General features: G+C 40.4%; 1 protein-coding gene across 3 annotated transcripts in view; it reads left to right on the top strand.

Moving 5' to 3' along the window:
• Positions 1-19,378, top strand: part of SLX4IP (SLX4 interacting protein) — a 200,968-nt gene that overhangs the window by 38,262 nt on the left and 143,328 nt on the right. The gene's annotated exons all lie outside the window — the stretch shown is intronic.

Genomic DNA, 19,378 nt, shown 5'->3' on the forward strand with positions numbered 1-19,378 from the left:
GTATTTTTAGTAGAGACAGAGTTTCACAGTGTTAGCCAGGATGGTCTCGATCTCCTGACCTCGTGATCTGCCTGCCTTGGCCTCCCAAAGTGCTGGGATTACAGGCGTGAACCACTATGCCCGGCCTGGTAATACTATACATTTTTATTTAAGGAATTTTTGTGTGCATGGTATAATGGAAATAATTTGGCCTTTGGAGGCAGAAAGGCCTGGGTTTGAACCAGGGCCTTAAGATTGACCAGCACCTTGGGAAGTGACTTGAGTCTTTCTGAGCTTTTGTACGCATCGGTTAAATAATAGGGTTAATTAAATAGGATTAATGTTAACTCACTTCTATAATAATTGTCCATCTTAGCACAGAGTCACGACCCAGAAGGTGTTAGCACCCATCCCTTTTCCCTTCTTTGTTACCTGATACAGACCTTTTTAAAACCAACAATAGTTAAAGATATTCATTGAGGTTTTTTTGTTTTGTTTTGTTTTGTTTCATTCAAATATAAAAATGTTTAGGTGTTTAATTGTGTTTTGCAGATGCTGGCTTATTTTTCTAAGACCAGGAGTTCAAACAAAACTGTTAAGTTTGTTTGTTTATCTGTTTTGGTGTTATAAATTGTCCTTAGAACATTGTTGCTATTAAGAAAGCAGGCTTAAAAATAACTTAATTTGAAAAATGCATTTTGGTCTGTGAACAGCTGAGTTATTTGGCATTCTAGTAAATTTTGTCTGGAAGAAAAAAATAGCTGTGGGGCATGGCCAGCATTCAGTCTGGCTGTTATACGCTGTGGTGGTACTTAGCTTGTGAACCAGGCCTGATAGGTGAGACTAGGCATGCACTTCTACTCACAGGCTAAATGGTTGAAACCACTGGGGTCAGAAAGCTCAGCAACTAAGGGCAGTAGGAGAAAAGAGAAGCTCTGTTGTCTCTAAAGCACTGGGTCTCAAAGTGTATTCCCTGGACCAGCAGCATTAGTATCTCCCACAGTCATTGCGGTGATTTTATTATACTGGTTATTGAGAGGGTTAAATAAAATGATGCATATAAAGTGTTTAGCACAGTACCAGGTAACCATTTTAGTAAGTGTTAGGCATTATTAATAATATTCATCTTCATTGTCATAAATATTGATAATCATTGTGGTTAATATTTTTCTGCCAGAGTGTGTCTTGAAGCAGCTTATTCTGCAATTCTTCTTAAAACTGCCAGAGTTCTGTTTCTTTTTTTTTTTTTTTGAGACAGAGTCTCGCTCTGTCACCCAGGCTGGAATGGAGTGGTGTAATCATGGCTTACTGCAACCTTCACCTCCCGGGTTCAAGCAGTTCTCCTGCCTCAGCCTCCCAGGTAGCTGGGATTACAGGCGCCTGCCACCACGCCTGGCTAATTTTTAAAAAATGTTTGGTAGAGACGGGGTTTCACCATGTTGGCCTGGCTGGTTGGTCTTGTTTTTTTTTTGAAAGGAGTCTTGCTCTGTCGCCCAGGCTAGAGTGTGGTGGCGTGATCTTGGCTCACTGCAACCTCCGCCTCATGGGTTCAGGCGATTCTCCTGCTTCAGCCTTCCAAGTAGCTGGGATTACAGACACATACCACCATGCCTGGCTAATTTTTGTATTTTTAGTAGAGACGGGATTTCACCATGTTGGCCAGACTGGTCTCAAACTCCTGAACTCAGATGACCCACCTGCCTCAGCATTCCAAAGTGCTGGGATTACAGGCGTGAGCCACGGCGCTCGGCCTCAGGCTGGTCTTGAACTCCTGACCTCAGGTGATCCACCCTCCTTGGCCTCCCAAAGTGCTGGGTTTACAGGCATGAGCCACCATTCCTGGCCAAAGCTGCCTGAGTTCTGATTAGTTCTTTTTAAAAGCTTATGAACGGTGTGCTGATCTAACAATATTTCAAGTTATCAAGTAAGAAGGAGCTTCTTACAAAAGCCCATCATTCTGAACAAGATATTCTTCAGTCCAAAATAATATTGAGAGATCACATAACATAGCTGTGTAGATATATTCAAAGCCCTAACTTCATGGGAGTCATTAATGCCATTTAATGAGGCCCCATACAATGTCTGAACTCTGGAGTTTGCTTTTAAGAGCCATTCTTTTCCTAGACCCCCTTCCCTTCTTTACTTTAGGTATTGATGTCCTCCATTTATGTCTCTGTGGAGTTTTTTCCTTTTTCTTTTTTTTTCCCCCCCATTTGTGGTCAAATAAGGATCATGGTTAACCCCAGAAGGAAGGCCAGATGGGCCTTGGGGGCCTGGGCTGGGGCTGGAGCCTCTCCACCTCCACCGGCTGCCTTGTTCACTTCCTTTTTTTCCCTCCCTTACCGCTATGTGTTGAAGCTAAACTTCCAAAGTGAAAAGCAGTTTATTCCATCTAATCAGGGCTGCTGAATCAGAGGTGGTGGGGGTGTTCCCTGGGATGACGCTGCCCTTTGGCCACTGATCTCTCTGTCATAGCTTACCTCGGCCTCCCCCTGGCGCCACCATCCAGGACTGGAAGCGTTTGCTTCTTCCCAGGGAGCCGTGGGTTCAGGCCATGGGCAGTGAGAGAGTCTCATCTTCTCCAGCTTCCTGGTCCTCAGACTTGAGTAACACTCCTTATCCCCTGTCTGTTGCCTTCTTTGGGCAAGCACGTGGAGCCGCTCAAGTAAAGCTGCTCTTCATTGGGAATATTATCTGCCAAGGCTAAGCCAGGATCCCTAGAGAGCATCCAAGTCAGGGCTTTCAGCAGAGTTCCCTGGAAGCACTGCATTCTGTGGAGGGCCAGAGCCAGATCCCTGTCTGCTCCAGCCTCCAGCTCGGCCACCATCAGTTTGGTGTATTGAGGTCATGCATAGAATTTAACATTGAAAAACATCCTTATTAGTCCAGCTCCTTCAGTGATGAGATGAGAATCCCTGGGGAGTGGAAAGTGAGGATCTCAGAAGTTGCCCAAGGGAACTTAGTGTCTTATTTAGAGTCATAATAACTAGCTTAGACTAGCGTAACTGCTAGTCAAGGCTCTTTGGAAGGAAGTAACACCCACGCAAACTACTAGAACTTGAAATGGGCAGTTTATGATAAGGGAGTGTGACTGTCTCAGCATACTGACATCAGTGTGCTATTGAGCTGGTGAGGGCCTGGAGGTAGCTTCAGGTTGCCCATGGGCCTGAGGCAGCTCCACCGTGGGCCTCTCTTTGAGAAGTGGGATTCTGGCCTTTGCATCTTCCTTGTTATTCTCCCTCTGCTGGCCTCTCTGTGCTCCTTTGTTCATGTTGCAGAAGATAGTGGCTCCTCACCTCCCAAGTGACATATCCTACAAAACTGCTGCACTTTCTGCCCCAATAGCAAACTTCTGGAGGTGAGTTTGGGCAGATGTTCACTTTTGCTTCATCAGTTGTGGCACAGGGGCAGTGTCACGTGGTAAATACATGGCTGCCCATGCCCACCCTTGAGCATGACAGCTGTCAGAAAAAGGGGCATAGATTCCCCCAGAAGTTACACGATAGTACTTTACAATTTAGAGACTTTGCTGCAAAGTTTCTTTTTGGCAGTCTCATAGACAGGCCTTTTTACAGAACATAATAATGAGCACTTACAGTTTGTAGAGAGGCCTCGGGGGCATCCAAGAGGTAGCTGGAATAATCTGACCCTTGAGAAGCTTCTCTTGGTTCCTGGGGATGACGATGGTCGTGATTACTGCTTACTTACAATTTGGCAATGTGTTTTATTATCGGTGTGCATTTTGAAGTGTTTTAAGGTTTTTCACATCCCTCACTGTGTGTGTGTGTGTGTGTGTGTGTATATCTATTATGATAATTAAACCAAAATATTGTAAAAGTCAAGAAAAGTGTCAAAGAGGATGTCATTCTACTAAACTTTTTTGAATGGCTACTCTTTGATGATCTTGTGAGTCGGGAGAGGACCCAACCTTCAGTAGCGTGAATCTGGTCTTAAATCTTAAATTTTGAAGCACTGAATGCATTCCAAAGTGTCCCATAGTCATCTATGAGTGTGCATATTTGCTTTTGACTCAGCATTCCATTTGTACTTCCTCCACAACAAAAAATGCATTGTAGCTTTAGTATTTTTAATTGTCATCAAGTAGTACTGCTAGCCATTGTGCAAAGTCTACCAACAGCTGATGAAATGATTACTTTTTTAAAGGTTGCTGGATGGAATCAGATGTTGCTGTATCAGTTCCTATGCCGCGTGTGTCTGTTTCACTTCCCATAATGACTGATTCTCCACCTGCCATGACAGTGCATTCTTGATCTGCTGCGCCCTCCTTGGGTTGGTCACTGGAATATTTATTTTTAGGAAAAGTTAAAATTATCCAGAGAAGGGTGCTTTCTGTAAAATTTACATGAATCAGCCTCTTATTGCAGAGATCATGGGAGATGTGTGTGTGTGTAGATAAAAAAAACTCAATGGAAAAATGTAAAACTGTTAAAGGGAAGGAATATAATGAACATTGTTTTACCCATCACTATCTTTAACATTGTGGGCACTTTTAAATTAACTAGTATTCAAACTAAATGTGGTTTTAATAAAAGTGAATGGTACCACATAACATTAATGCTTTTGCAGTTAAGCTAGATTTTCCAAATTTCAGCATTGTTAGTAATTCTCTGCAAAACCAAAAGAGTCTTAGCTCCTTCCTTCAGTCTTCAGTTTAAATTCTAAGAAATATTATTTGAAGTTTAAGAGGTCTTATTAGGGCATTAATGTGGGTTTTCCTATGTCAAGAGCAGACACAGGTTTTGGGTGTCTTAGGTTCCAAAGAGACCAGTGTTCCTTAGATTTCTGACCTGACTGTGAAGGGAATTCTCTTTTTTTTTGAGACGGAGTTTCGCTCTTTTTGCCTAAGCTGGAGTGCAGTGGCGTGATTTCGGCTCATTGCAACCTCTGCCTCCTGGGTTCAAGTGATTCTTCTGCCTCAGCCTCCTGAGTAGCTGGATTACAGGCATGCATCACCATGCCTGGCTAATTTTTGTATTTTTAGTAGAGACGGGATTTCACCATGTTGGTCAGGCTGGTCTCAAACTCTTGACCTCATGATCCGCTCACGTTGGCCTCCCAAAGTGCTAGGATTACAGGCATGAGCTAATTTTTTGTGTTTTTAGTAGAAATGGGGTTTTACCATGTTAGCCAGGCTGGTCTTGAACTCCTGACCTCAGGTGATCCGCTTGCCTCGGCCTCCCAAAGTGCTGGGATTACAGGCGTGAGCCACCGTGCCCGGCCAAAGGGAATTCTTGTTAGGCTATTGCACAGTCGTCAGATGGACCTGACTGCTTCTCATCTCTAGGATCTTGGTTCCTTCTCTCCGATATGGGGATAGTAAGTGTCAATCTTCATGGGGTTGTTACATAAAAGGTTTCTAACACAATGCCTGGCAACTAGTAAGCATTTACTAAATAAATAAGCCTTAGCTTAATTAGTACAAAGATACCAGCTGGGAAACATATCTATTTTAAGATTATATAGGCTCCTTCTCATCCTCTTTGGGCGTTTTATTTCAGCTGCTTAAGATGTGAAATCTGTGTGTTGTGGTGTTCCTTGTTACAAGCTCTCTTTTTGTTTTTTGAAACGGAGTCTTGCTCTATCGCCCATGCTGGAGTGGGACTGGCATGATCTTGGCTCACTGCAACCTCCGCTTCCCAGGTTCAAGCAATTCTACTGCCTCAGCCTCCTGAGTAGCTGGGACTACAGGCGTACCTCGCCACGCCTGGCTAATTTTTTGTATTTTAGTAGAGACAGGGTTTCACCGTGTTGCCCAGGCTGGTCTCGAACTCCTGAGCTCGGGCAATCCACCTGCCTCAGCCTCCCAAAGTGGTCGGATTACAGGTGTGAACCACCGCGCCCGGCCAAGCTCTCTTTTAAAAGCTTTTTTTGTGACAGCAAAAGAAAGGGAGCTAAGATTGACTACCTAATAAAGTAGGTGTTTTTCACATTTTCATGTGTTTCCTATTTTAGTTCAGTAGGTGTTTTTCCTGTTTAGTTCTCAAAACACTGTGAAGTACATGTTACTGTTGACATGTCACAGATGTGACAGGCAGTGAGATTGAGTAATTTGCTCAGTTGGGAGGTAGAGAATGTGAAAAGCAGGTTTCAAGCCTGGGATCTCTGACTCAAAGGCATATGCTTTGATGAAGACTGAAATTCTAGCTACAAGCTTGTGAAGATATTAATTTAGAATCATCCTTGTCCAGTAATAACACAACTACTTATAGTGGTTTGTAATTTTAAACATTTTATTAATATTAACTATATTACATTTACTAACCATGTTAAAATATGTTCTCTTGGGAGGTAGGCAGCACAGGTAACATTGTTAAAGAAGGGACCCTGGAGCCCCTGATTCTTGTTCTTTATTGTCCTTGCCCCTCAGTAAAAAAATCCTTTAGGAAAACAGATGCGTTGATGACTGTGCTGGTCAAAGGTCAATTTTGGACCCCAGACTCCTTTGTAAAAGCTTAATGAATCAGACCAACTCTTCCAAGCTCTTCTAGAGGTAGATGCCACTCCCAAGGGAGAGATTCTTGAGCTCCTTTGGCTTACCAAGTGGGATGGGGTGAGATGGTATGCAAAGAGGGAAGGTGAGAGAAAGAAGGGGGTCAGTCTTGGAGGAAAAGGCATATTACCTCTATTCAGGTAGAAGCAAGGGAAAACTGCCTAAAAGCTGGGATTCCAGGGATGAGCTTGCCAATCCTCCCCCTACTCAGGCCTCTGCCCAGATTCTGGACTGGCAATGGAGAAGAAGTTAGGGAGACCTTGAGAAATGGTTAGGACAGTGGACTCCACCTAGAGGCAAGTAGTGACTCTGATTCCTTCCCAAATGACAAAGCAGCCTTCTAGGAAAGGTGAGGACAGTCTGGGTAAGTCATCTGCAGATGCAAAATGAAAATCCATATTGTATAACTTCTAGAGTCTTAGTATACTTCTTTTTTTGTTTGGTAAATTAAAAACTGAAATGTATAAAGAAGAAACATTTCCATATTCTCATCGCTCAAATTCCATATTTCTTTTTTTTTTTTTTTTTTGAGATGGAGTCTCACTCTGTCACCCAGGCTGGAGTACAGTGGCACAATCTCAGCTCACTGCAACCTCTGCCTCCTGGGTTCAAGCGATTCTTCTGCCTCAGCCTCCTGAGTAGCTGAGACTACAGGCGTGCACCACCACGCTTGGCTAATTTTTTGTATTTTTAGTAGATGGGATTTCACCATGTTGGCCAGGCTGGTCTTGAACTCCTGACCTTGTGATCCACCTCCCTTGGCCTCCCAAAGTGCTGGGATTACAGGTGTGAGCCACTGTCCCCGGGCTCAAATTCCATATTTCTATTACTGTTAACATGTTACAGTATTATCATCCAGGCTCTTATTTAAAAACAGGCAAACAGAGGCCAGGTGTGGTGGCTCACGCCTGTAATCCCAGCACTTTGGAAGGCTGAGGCAGGTGGATTACGAGATCAGGAGATTGAGACCATCCTGGCCAATGTGGTGAAACCCCGTCTGTACTAAAAACACAAAAATTAGCTGGGCATGGTGGTGGGTGCCTGTAATCCCAGCCACTCGGGAGGCTGAGGCAGGAGAATCCCTTGAACCAGGGCGTCAGAGATTGCAGTGAGCCGAGATGGCACCGTTGCACTCCAGCCTGGCGACAGAGCGAGACTCCATCTAAAACAAACAAACAAACAAAGCAGGTAAACAGATGAACAAAACTTGTTTTATAAAAAATGACCTATTTATTTTTATTATGAAGAATTCAAAGAAGAAAAAATAGTCACTCGGTTGGGTGCGGTGGCTCACACCTGTAATCCCAGCATTTGGGGGGCTGAGGTGGGCAGAACGCTTGAACTGAGGAGTCTGAGACCAGCCTGGGCAACACGGTGAAATGCTGTCTCTACAAAAAAATACAAAATATTAACCAGGCGTGGTGGCATGCACCTGTGGTCCCAGCTACTGGGGGATTGGGGCCGAGATGGGAGGATCACCTGAGCCTGGGAGATTGAGGCTGCAGTGAGTTGTGATTGAGCTGCTACACTCTAGCCTAGGTGACACAGCAGGACCCTGTTTCAAAAAAAAAAAAAGGAAAATCAGTCCAAATAACTTGATAGTGTTAAAAGAACATCATTCCGGATGTATACTGTAGATTATATCTTATGTACAGATGGAATGATTACAATTAAAGGTAGAAATACTTTTGTTAAATATGGCATATTATAGCTATTGTTTTAACTAAAAACATAAAACGTGATTTTACTTTAATAATAGATAAAAGAATTGAAATATAAGGAATTGCTGAACCTCAAATTTCTTTTTCTCATGTAGATTTTCCTATAAGATTTCTTTGAAATTAAAATAGCTTATGAAATAAATAGGTTGAACTGATTTTTAAAAAATTAAATTTCAGTTTTAGATACTAGTGATTGAGTTCTACATTGTAAGTATTGCATTTCGGGAATTGTTTCATGCTTGAGAACGTGTCCTCTTTGCCTTTGTATTTGAATGATGCTTTAGCTGGGTGTAGTAGTCTTGGCTCTTTCTTTCTCTCAGAGCTTTGTAACAACATTTTCACCACTATTGTCTGATATTGAATATTGCTCTGGGGAAATGCAAAGCCAACTTAATTTCTCCCTATTATATAGGTAACTTGTTTTTTGTTTTGGACATCTAGAAGACTTTGTATTTGTCCTTGAAGTATAAAAGCTTAACTATAACATCTCTCAGTGTGGAATATTCTTACAACTTTTTTTTTTTTTAATTTTGATATGTGTACTTGTTTTGGTATGTTCATTCTTCAGAGAGATTCTTTTTTAAAAAAGGTTTGTATAAATTTAGGTGGTTCAAGTGCAGTTTTGTTACCTGGGTATATTGTATAGTGGTGATGTCTAAGTTTTACTATAAAGGAAAAGAAATCACTCTATTGAAAAGATGCCTGCACTTGTATGTTTATAGCATCACTATTCACAGCAGGAAAGATATGGAGTCATCCTAAGTGTCCAGAGAGATTCTTACATTGTCTCATATCTTGGAATCCATTGTCTGTTCCATTTTGTAAGTTGTCTTCTTCAGGGATCTGTTCTCCTGTTAGATTATTTTTATCTGCCTTTTCATTTTTATTAGCTTTTCTCTAATTGCTTCAATTTCCTTGTCTATTTTATTATTTTTAAATTTGAATTTGCCGTGATTATGCAAACTTTTTCACTGTCAGTAAATTAGTTTTCAGGGATGTCAGCATCTTGTTTGTCTTGTTTTCCCTTATATATTAATGCTATAGTAACGCTGACTTTGATTCTCAATTTGTTTCCTTATTTTCCCTATGTTGGTTACCTATTTCTGGTCACCAGATTACCCCAGAATTTAGCAGCTTATATTGACTCACAATTTTTATGGCTTAGGAATACAGGCATAGCTTAGCTGAGAGCCCCTTGCTCAGGGTCTCTCACAAGCCTTCAACCAGAATGTCAGCCAGGGCAGCATTGTTCTTAACGCTCAGTTGCGGGGAGGATCTATTTCTAAGTTCACTCTTGGGCGCTCCCCAGCTGTTGGCTGGAGACATCTGTTTCTCAACAAGTGGTCCTCTCCATAAGGCAACTCACAACATGCGGCTGGCTTTCCTCAGAGGAAGCAAGAGAGGGCGCCCAAGATGGAAGCCACAGTCTTTTTGAAATCTAATCCCAAAGTGATATCCCATAATCATCTCTGTCACATTCTATTTGCTAGAAGCAAAACACTCAAGAGGAGCAGATTATATAAGGGTGTGAAAACCAGGAGGCAGGGATCAGTGGGGGCCATCTTAGAAGCTGTTTTCCAAGCTCCCTTTTTCATTTTACTTTGGTCATAAAACTTTGGGTTCTCGATTGATTGATTTTTTCCTGCTTTTCCTACTGCTCTAAGTGCCTTAAGCAATTGGTTTCTCATATTATGTTTCCTTTTGGGTTGGACATGTGCCTTTTTACATTATGCTTTTGATAGAATCACAATGAAAGCCATGCCATTTAATTTAATCGTGGTCTTATACGGCTCTTTCATGCATTCTATTTGTTTTGATATCATGTGAGTGACTTTATAGTCTTCCCTCTTTATCTGAGGCCAGTTTGATTTTTCTTCAAGCTAAGTTTGAGTACTGGGTATTTTTGGCTTCATCACTTTCCTGAGCCTGTAAAGAATGGTCCCTGGAGGAAGCAAGCACAATTGAGGTGAGGTGGTTATACACTAGATGCCTGGATCCTACTCTCTTCTGAGGTTGTACTAGAGGTCCTGTGTCAGGGTTTACTCCTTCTTGGGGATGGTGGGGTAGGGTGAGATCCTCTGCCATCAGAACATCCTCCCTGTTGTTAACTCTGCCTCCCAAATAGCCATTCCCTATACTTCATAGAAGGAAAGTGTATTTGCAGAAGTCGGCAAATGGGCTAAGAGACCTTTTAGAAGTGTTCTAAAACAAGATTATGGTGACAATTGCACAACTGTATAAATTTACTAAAACTCATTAGACTGGAAACTTAAAACAGGTGGATTTACAACATAAAATTATACCTTAATAAACCTGTTTTTAGAAGCCATATCTGTTTAGTGTGCATTTTTCCCGAGTTAGAGGCGTTAATAAGAATTTTCAGAATGGTGATGATGCACCAGTCCCAGCCATTCACTGTTCATGTTTATTCATTTATTAGAACATACACTGTTCATGTTTATTCATTTATTATCTATAGTGATACATTATCTATGTATTATCTATATATCACCACAGATAAAATTAACACCAGAAAGATAAGTTTTTTGTTTTGAGACAGTCTCGCTCTGTTGCCCAGGCTAGAGTAAAGTGGCGTGATCTCAGCTAACTGCAACCCCAGCCCCATGGGTTCAAACAATTCTTGTGCCTCAGCCTCATGAGTAGGTGGGATTACAGGAGAGTGCCACCATGCCTGACTAGTTCTTTAGTATTTTTAGTAGATGCGGGGTTTTGCTATGTTGGCCATGCTGGTTTTGAACGCCTGGCCTCAAGTAATCCGCCCACCTAGGCCTCCCAAAGTGCTGGGATTACATGCATGAGCCACCGCGCCTGTCCAAGAAAGATAATTTTGTAATTAGTATGGAATGAGTTAGTTTGTTCTCTTTAGTTTTACTAGCAAACAAAATGATTATTAAGAAAGTTCTATAGTGTTGATTGGGTAATACATAAATGAAGAATTCCTCATGAATGTTGCAAAAATGCAAATTAATTTTAATTACATATTACAATTTAATTTTAAATTTTTAAATGTTTACTTACATATTAAAATCCTGACTATAAAAAAACTAGTAGCAAAAAGGAAACCATTTTAAAATAATGCTTTCCCAAAAGGAATCTATGATAATGATGGAGTTCAGGCCATGCGACCCCAAAGTATGGCACATGTGAAAACGGCAGAAGCATTAATTCATTTTCCCCTCCCCCCACCCTTCTCTTCTAAAGGAGGTCATAAAACCTAGGAAGGAGTTTCTGACCTTCCTCTGAAGCAAATCGTAAGACCTTATTTGAGAAGTGCCCTCTCTATACCCAGAGGAAAGGAACATCCTTATCTCTGAATACAAAGAGTCACAGAGAAAAGTCTGAACAAACATACTTTGCTATGTTTCCTCCAGTTTATTACCATTAGATCATACTTTTAAATCTAATCTTACTTATCCACAACTATCCACTTATTCATCAAACCCAGCATAAAAATATACACATTTACTCATATGTTCAGATCTTCATTTCCTTAGGAAGGCTCCCCATGTCACACTTATATTAAGTAAATTTATGTGCTTTTCTCTTGTTAATTTGTCTTTTGTTTTAGGGGCCTCAGTCATGAACCTAGGATAAGTAAGGGAGAGATATTTTTCCTCCCCTACAATGAGATAGCCTTTTATTTATTCATTCTGATAGCAAAATATAGCATCTAGTAGAGTCAAATCTTGATGGTCTTTAGGTTATAGATAGATACATTGTCACTGAAGGAATTAGTATATAGTGTCACTGAAGGAATAACCTTCACTTCTTCCTTTAGCTAGGAGTTTCATTCACTTATCTAAGAAGTATCTTGAGGGGAGCTCATTGCTCTGATGATCAATTAGTAGTATGCCAAAAAGAAATATGGCCAGCTTCTCAATGGTCAGCTTTTCAGTAAATAGATGGGTGAAGACTTCTGTCTGCTTGTCACTGTGTGAGGCACACAGTGATACCAAAATTGTGAGGTCGTTGAGGGAAAGGCTGTGTCTGATGAATTCATTTCACATCTCCAGTTCTTAATATAGCTTCTCCATAAATATTTAATGCCTAAGTGAATGAAAGAATAAGTAAGACATAGTCCTCATCCTCAAGAAAAGATATACTTTTATTATCCTCAAGAAAAGTATATGCTAGTTAGACAACTAAGTCATACACATATGAAAAAGATAGCTAGTAACACAGGGCCTCATATAATCCCAAGTATTCAAATTGTCCATATAGTGCCTGAAGAAGATGACAGTGGCTTGGACTGCTCAGAAAAGCCTGTGGAGTTGGTGGTACCCATGTGGGTACACCTGAATTCCTGACTACGAACAGAGAATGCACCCAGGGAGAGTGCACTCAGAAATAAAGGTAGAAATGAAGATGGCTTGAATGGGGGACCTTGAAGAGACAGGGCTCACTGAAGCCAAGGGGAGACCTGGGAAACAGAGTTGGATGGAAAGAGTGGCTGAAGATTGTAGAGGGGCTTTAAAGCCCAACATACGAGATTAGCCTTATATTTTTAGGCATTAGGGAATCAATGGGTTCTTGAGCCAAGAAATGATTAGATTAAAATTTACAAACTTGTTGGGGTTATTGATTGACCACATGGATAATTGGGCTGTTTTTTGTATCTCTTATGTGCAAGATGCTTATACAGTTGACCCTTGAATAACATGGGGGTTAGGGCTACTGACTCTCTCTATGCAGTTGAAAATCCACATACAACTTTTGGTTGGGCATGGTGGCTCATGCCTGTAAACCCAGCACTTTGGGAGGCTGAGGCTGGCAGATCACTTGAGGCCAGGAGTTCAAGACCAGCTGGCCAACATGGTGAAACCCTTTCTCTACTACCCTGTCTCTACTAAAAAAACAAAACATTAGCCGGGCATGGTAGTGCACACCTGTAATCCCAGCTACTCAGAAGACTGAGGCAGGAGAATCGCTTGAACCCAGGAGGTGGAGTTTGCATTGAGCCCGAGATTGCACCACTACACTTCATTCAGCCTGGGTGACAGAGGAGACTCTGTCTAAAAAAAAAAAAAATCACTGATAACTTTTGGCTCCCCCAAAACTTAACTACTAATAGCCTAGTGTTGACCAGAAGCCTTACTGATAACATAAATAGTCCATTAACACATATTTTTATGTTATATGTACTATATACTGTATGCTTATTATATAATAAACTAGAGAACATATACTGTATGCTTATTATGTAGTAAGCTAGAGAAAAAGGTTAAGAAAATCATAAGGAAGAGATAATATAGTTACTGTTTGTTAAATGGAAGTAGATCGTCATAAAGATCTTCATCCTTGTTATCTTCGTGTTGAGTCGGTGGAAGAAGAGGAGGGGTTGGTCTTGCTGTCTCAGGGGTGGTGGAGGCAGAAGAAGTGGAGCAGGTAGGATAGGCAGGAGAGGCAGGCACCCTCGGTATAACATTATTGGAAGAATCTAGGTACAATTGGACCCATGCAGTTCAAACTCATGTTGTTCAAGGGTTAACTGTATATTCAAGAGGGTTTGTTTATTTCGTTCTTAGTTTTCTTTTTGCTTGGCATCTTAACTAAAATAATTATCAACTCCTTGCTTAAATTTTTTTTTTAACTCTATAGGGATTCTAACACAGTCTTGCAAAAAATTGTTTTATTTGAAACATTCAGGCTGAAATTAATTGAGGGCATGTTATATGCAGGACATCACATAACATGTGAAGGAGTTCAGAGGTGAAGACATTACCATGCACAGAGAATGATTAGACTATTAGAACGGTAGTGATGAAATGCTGCTGGAGTTGAGAGGAAGAGAAGGAGCTCTTTCTACCTGAAGAATCAAGAACTGAAAGAGATGGAACCAGTGTGCCAGGCTCTTTCCTATATACTTTCCTTAAACCCTCACAACACCCTGGTAAAATTTTTAATTTCTACATACATACAGAGGAGAAATGAGGTTTAGGGGGCTAAATACGCATGTGAACATGCGTATTTAAGTCATAGGTTGGGACAAATTTGCAAATAGAGGAAATATAGACAGGAAAGGCCATCAGTTCGTATAAAATAGCTTGTTATTGTTTATATCTTCTCTGGGATAAATGATCATGCAGATATATAGTCAGGATAGCCCAATGTCCCTGTTTACAAAATTTTAAATTCTAAGATAGTTAATAGCCCTTCAAATATTACTTGAAATCAACTTACACTAAACGTTCAACCCTAGCAAAGACTTCTTAGAACATTTAAAAATTGCTCTTTTGAAAGGATGCTAGCCTGAAAGAAAATTCTGTTAGAACAAAGTAATGCCTGAATGTCTGCATTCAAACTTGCTCTGTTTTTTTTTTTTTTTGAATAATCACATGAGGGTACAGTTAAGTGTTGATTGTTCATTTGATCAATTGATTCTGATTCACTTCAGTTTTTTGGGCCTTCACATCTCACTCAGTAAACAGAGGTTTGGAATAGAGCAGACTGCACACTTTTCTAACTCTGAATGCCTCTGTTCTCTGTAGAAAACTATTCCTTAAAGCAGTAGCTCTTTAAGAGTTAAAAACAAAAACAACAACAACAAAATCAACATCCAGTCTAGTCCTGCTCAGCTCTTATTTATTCACTTTTGGAACTGTGATACTTGTTAGATCTTGTGCAGTAAAACATAACTCCCAATTTTCCAAGGCCAGCTGTAGATCAGGATTCTAAAGGCCTTAATGGAAAAGGGTGGGTCATGTGTTTGTCAAGAGGCCACTTAGAGAAATCATTTCCATGTAATTTTTAATACAGTTCTTTGGATAGACTTTTTACGACTCAGTATTACAGATGTCATTAATTTGTAATGGAAAATAGTGAGACAATATGACAATTATCTTCAGACTCAGGCATACTTAGGCAGCAGGGTGAATAATGATTGAACTGTTCTAACAGTTATGCTGCTGCAAAGTGCCACTGCCGGGATGAAGCTCTCAGCCGAAGCACTGATGTCGCAACCCAGCCATGGACCTGGGTGTCTTGATTAGTCAGCCACTTGATGTGTAACTTGGGCAGCAGAAGGAAACTGAGACCTGTTGGGAATCTGAGGGCCTCAAGGTTTCTTCTTGCACACGTTTCTTTTCCAGGCATGCTGAGATGCTCGAGAGGGCGGTCTTGGGCAAAATGGGAGAGTAGATTTAAGTTGTTTTTCTTCCAGTCATATTTCTTGCATGTTCGCTGAACAGTAGGTATTTTAGACATGAGGGCAGGCATATTGCAGAAATATTTCAGGCATTTTTGTGAGGAAGGAAGTTAGGATACATTGGTGAACATTAGTGACCAAATGGAATGATGATTTCCTTTCCCTGGCATTTGAATGTTTCATTGTCCTTTGTGAGATATCAGTTTTTTGTGGGCAGAAGTCATTTCTGACTTTGTAAGTAGGACCTGTCAGCTGTGGTAGCAGAGAAATCTTATGAATAAGAAAGGCCACTGTCATGCATTGGGAGACCTGGGTTCTCCCCAGGTCCCAACAGAGTTCTGCTCATAGTCCTTATTATGGGTTGAAATGTCTCTTCCCAAAAATGTATGTTGACATTCTAACCCCTCAGGACCTCAGAATGTGACCTTATTTGGAAACAGAGTCTGTGAAGAGATAAATGAGGTCACTAGGGTGAACCCTAAACCAATATGACTGGTGTCCCTATAGAAAGGGGACATTTGGACACAGAGACAGCACACACAGAGGGAAGATGATGTGAAGACACAAGGATAATGCCATCAACAAGCCAAGGAACACCTGAGGCTACCAGGAGCTAGGAGAAGAGGCATGGAACAGATTCTCCCTCATATCCATACTCAGAAGGAACCAACCCTGCTGACACCTTAATTTCAGACTCCTGGCTTCTAGAACTGTGAGAGAGTACATTTCTCTTGGTTTAAACCAAGAGAATCTGTCTTTTGGTACTTTATATCATAGTCTCAGGAAGGAAATACAGCCCTGATTCCTTCAGAGTTGTAAAATGTTGAGCAAGCCTCTCAGTCTCCTGGTCTTCTGCTTCCTTATTTGTAAAATAACAGTATTGGGGTAGATGATGTCAGGACCTTCCTGCTCTGACATCTGATGATTAACACTTCAAAGAGTGCACTTCATTTCCAGAGAAGTAATTGTTATATTTCTTAATATAGCTAAAATAAGCAAAGAATATGTTTTTTTCAGTTCCCAATTTTTTTTTCTTTTCATTCAAGAGTCATTGGTGATAGATATTTCCCTTGAACTGAAATATTGGGCAAGGCTGTCCATTTCAAGTTGACACACTGAACAAATGACAGCATGTCTAGTCTGCACATGAGTATAATATATAACCAAAGAACATACCACTTAAAAGCATATAGCTATTTTCTGCTGGTTTGGGGTTAGCATAGTTTGGATATCATTTCATGAGCTTTCCTTCCCTACATTTGTAGAATGATTTCTTTTAGACGTCCACAGGCTTGTTCTAGTTTTCCCAAGGGAACCTGCCCATAGAAACAAGCCACTCAGGTATTTGCTAGATGCCTTGCCTCCATAAACAGTAGTGCAGCAGCAGCCTGGAATCGTGAAGTGTAGTTCATGCCAAACTTTCACGTAAGTCGAGGAGTTCTGTATGGGGTCAGTCTTCTTACTTGACTTGTCAGTAGGTTATAGTTGGGTCCACTAATGTAGCCAAATCAAGACATTGTACTTGGTGCTGTCCCGGAGGAATGCAGTGAGGAAACCACCACCCCCCTCTTCACCAGTTATCTTTCCCTACAAAATGGGCAGCTGAAACCCACAAGATACGTTTTAAATAATACCACCTAAGGCCTTCTCTTTAGATTTTATTTTTCTCTTGCTTTTCCTTTAGTTCCTAAGTTATAGTAATTTTTTTTTATTGGGCCTTAAACTTGCCATTTGACTCAAAGTATAGAGAGGAAATCTTTAAAACAAGATGTATGAAATGTTTGATACCATTTGCCCTTCTGTCTGAGGCTCTCTTCCTAATTTCCCCAGAACCCTTTTATACCTTCTTGCTCTATAAAAATATTCCCTCTCCTCAATGTGCTAGCACAAGACTAAGGGGTCAGGTTAGGCTTAGGGATAGAATTTAAAAGGGGAGCGGAATTACCCATGGTGACATGGGTCTGGATGGGCCTCAATGGCTTCTATTTCCTTTGTACTCCTTAGTGAGAGGGAAAGGGAAATGGTTAACATGAGGACAGTTTCACTGAATTCAGCTAAGTTAAGATAGTGGTATTATTCACACGTTTAATGAAGCTTACTTGGTTCTTTAAGAATTACCGTGTTATCTTCTGAAGGTGTTTTAACACACACAAATGTTTAAATCTGGTCTCTGATTTAAATTTTCTTCTGCACTTAACTCTACCCCACCCATACATCTTTCATAGGTAAAAACAGAGAAGGGCCAAAAAAGTCCTTAGTGTTAATATCTAATTCTAAGGAGGCCACGATGAATCACCTGTATGATTATGAATGACACACTTTGGAAAAACAGTATCACCATGAAAGGCCTTAAAAAAGAATCCCTATCATGCAAACCTAAAGAACATGTTTCAAAAGGAGATATTTTTAGTATTTAAAGTAGTGGAAATTTCTTTTTTTTTTTTAGACTAAAACTAACTTTGGATAAGTCCATGTATAAAATTCTTTTTGAGTATTTATAATATCATTTTGTTTCTGAATAAAATATAACAGTTAAAATATTCCATTTTTGGGTCTGTCCCAGAATCCTCCTTCATGCTTGTTGTGTCTCCTCAGTGGCTTACAGCAGTGGTAACAAAGATGTTCAGCTTAATTTGGGTCCGTGTGTCTTCCTGTAACATCTTTCTATAGTGTGAAATGTGGATTAAAAATAAATCATCCCCTCCCACCCCCTGCTTTAGATTAAGATTCACAGTCTCATAGAATCTTCTGACCTCATGTTGGGACTGGTCACTCAGTTAGTTTGTGAATTTTCCTGACTCTGCTTCCTGCTCTTTTTTTGGGTAACCTATTGTTTTGGCATTTTATTTCTTTGCGCCTTTTCCAGAGGATCCAGAAAGAATGGAGAGACTTGAAACCCAACCCATCTGTGTTGCTGTTAGTTAATAGAGGTTGAAAAGATTTGGTAGGTCTGCAGTTTGAAATTATTGGCCATATAGTGACTTACCATGTTTTTTTCATCATTGTTTTGTGGTTTATTTGAGAGTCTGTGTCCATTCTCCTTCTCCCTGTGAACATGGCTTCTGGTGGTGAGAGCCAGTTTGCATTCATTCTTTGATGTGAATGCTCTGATTCAGTGTCTCTCAACTTGTTTTCTGCTACAACACAGATGGCTTTCACATGCCTCACCCCCTCACAGGGGGGTATCCAGGGTTATGCAAAATTGAAGCAAGCTACTTGTAATTCCACCCCTCTCTTCCCCATTCAGGATAGTCCAGGAGAAAGCAAACAAGAGAGTGGTTTTGTCACGTTGCTGTCAGTAGGCTCCACTTTAAAAAAAAACACAGGTTGTTACACACTTTGGTACTTGCCTCTTGTCTTGCTTTGTCACTTGTAGATGTAATTCTTTAAAATAATTTGTGTTTTAAATACTTAATGAAATGGCTAATCACATAAGGAACACCCTTGTACTTATTTCGAAGTTTAAACATTTCATCACATTTTGCCAAACATAATACCCATCAACTCTTCTTAAAAGAAATGAAGAAATTAATGCCTTTATATTTTCTCCTGTTTCTCCCTCAACTCCCCTGTTTTTTTCTCATATTCTTACTTTGTGCAGCCAAGTAATCATATTCATGATTCTCAGCTCTAACGTTCTTTACCTCAGAGCTTTCGGACCTTGCTCCTTTGTCTTCTCCATGAACCAGTGTGGAGAAGCGTTAAAGTCATCTCAGGTTTTCCCCATTTCAACTCAATTTTGCTGTCTGCATAACTAGAGAATGTTCAAGTTCTAGAACCTAACCATCTTTTTAGCAATTATGCTTATCACTTTTCCCCAAAACATGATGCATCTTTTACATCTGAAGATTTCTTTTTTAATTCCAAAAGTGAATTTCTTATTAAATCTTTAAACTTATGTGTTATGTAATAATTTGATACATACTAAATAATATATGTCATGTTTATGGAAACTATGAGGCATAATTATTTCAAAAGAATTCAAGAACTCATTGTTCAACG

Source organism: Pongo abelii, chromosome 21, assembly GCF_028885655.2.
Source record: "Pongo abelii isolate AG06213 chromosome 21, NHGRI_mPonAbe1-v2.0_pri, whole genome shotgun sequence".
In the NCBI taxonomy this organism is placed as follows: domain Eukaryota; kingdom Metazoa; phylum Chordata; class Mammalia; order Primates; family Hominidae; genus Pongo; species Pongo abelii.